Below are 1974 nucleotides of genomic sequence, written 5' to 3'. Positions count from 1 at the left end.
CAGCAGGAACAAACGTGGATATACTTATACGCCAAATAAGTAAGATGGCAACATGGTACACCACAGCTGGCCAAAAATGGCTCTGGGCTCATTTCCAAATGTTGGTCCATCCCCAGTACAGATTAGGCGCGTGAAGAATTGGAAGGAAAAGGAGACAAAATTAATTATCAAACTTTAATTGATAGACTAATCTTACAGGATAAACAATAAGACAGCTAGTCAAGGTTACACTTAAAAAAAAAAATCCAGCAGCGCATAGCTAATAAGACTAAATACGTTCATCTCCTCCCAAACAGGCAGTTGATTAAAAACAAAAACCAGAACAGAGCGTACACCACAGGGAAAACATGGTACTTATATATATTGTCAAATAATTCTGCAGAACTGGTTAAGAAACAAAGAGATTCTTCGAAATTCAGAAAGCAGTAGAACCACCCAGCCTGGCAGGTATATCTGCCAGATGTCGTGCGCTTTGGAGGGCTCCTGACCGCCTGTGACTTCAGAAAGGCCACCAGGTCCCTCTAAGAAGAAAACAGGGGCCAGTCCTAACTGGAGATGACTTTTTCACAAAGTCTTAAGACAAAGGGACCATCTTTTCCCAAGACAACAGGCATGAGCAGAGGCAAGGAGAGAAAGAGGCGTCCCTCAGAGGATGCAGTGGAAAGCAAGCCGCGCTTGCGTGGCCCTTGGCACCCGGGGTCCATCCCATGCCCTTCCCTGCCCCTGGCAAAGAGGGCGGGCCAAGTGCGGAGCCCAGGACCGCTCCTCCAGGCACGTGGTTAGAGTGAGAGTAAGAAGAAAGGCAGCCCCTTCCGGCTGAAATACGGCAACTTTTCAGAGACGTGGCAAAGTGAGTTTCCTTGGCCCTTGTAATCTAAAGCAGCAACTCCGGAGAAAGTGCATCCTTAGTTCAGTTCGACTTCATTTAAAAAGAGCTAATGCTACTTGCTAAAGGCCCGTCATCGATTAAAATACTTAATACCAAAGAGTTCCAGCACGTGTCGGGACTGTCTTTCTACATTTTCTGACCAGACTGACTGGAACAGAGCTGAGGGGCCAGGCCACGCAGGGACCAGCTTGTCACTATCCTGCCAAGTCGCCTCAGGGAGGGAAGGAAAGGCAGGCTGCCTGCGAGCGAGCGAGCCCTGCAGGGGGACCGCCGGCACGACCTCCAGAGAGAAAGCAGGGTCCTTGGCCACCCTGCCCTGCATGCACGCCCCAGGCCGCGGCGAGGGGATCACAGCCAGGGCTCTGCCCAGAAAGCATCCTGAGGGAAAAATGAACACCGCGAGGCTACCGAAGGGCAAAGAGTCTCAGTTTGCTAACACAGGTTTAGTAGTACTTTCTGGCCCGTAAGATTATGATGATGACGCGACCACTCACGGGGCCGAGTGACAAGCTAGTGAGTACTGCTGGGACCCAGGCACGGCTCTACACCCCACACTCCTCCCAGCGGCTCCTGGTGCCGCCCCCTCGGCTCTCTGGGGCTTCCAGCAAGGTCTCCACGGAGTTGGGAGCCAGAGCCCAAGATGGTTCCAGCAGATTTAGTGAGCTCTGTAAAGCAACACTCAGGTCCATACGAAAAGATGTCATTTACATTATTTATATATCTCCAAGTAAGGAAAAAAGCACCATTTTACTTAAAATAAAAAGGCTCACACAGGCTTTGGTCCTGTCTTGAGATGACACCAGCCTGAGTGAGAGGTGGTTTGGCCCTCAGGGAGCAGGGAGACGGACGGGACACACGCTGTCGCCAGGAGGGAGGGGCGTCAGGTGGCACGGGCAGCCGCACAAGTGGGGCAAGTGAGGAGACCTGGCAGGAGGGGCCTCAGAGAGCAGCCCCACACGGCCAGTCCGGGGACAGAGACGCGTGCTTCAAGAGACCAAAAGGAGGCGTGTGGCACTGTCAGGACAAGCCTCCGGGACAGGGACGCTGGCCAACAGAAAGGGCAGTATTCAAACTGAGGTGACGCT

This window comes from Lipotes vexillifer, unplaced genomic scaffold (assembly GCF_000442215.2).
Source record: "Lipotes vexillifer unplaced genomic scaffold, Lipotes_vexillifer_v1.1 scaffold811, whole genome shotgun sequence".
Lineage (NCBI taxonomy): Eukaryota > Metazoa > Chordata > Mammalia > Artiodactyla > Lipotidae > Lipotes > Lipotes vexillifer.
Note: the sequence above shows the minus strand (reverse complement) of the source record.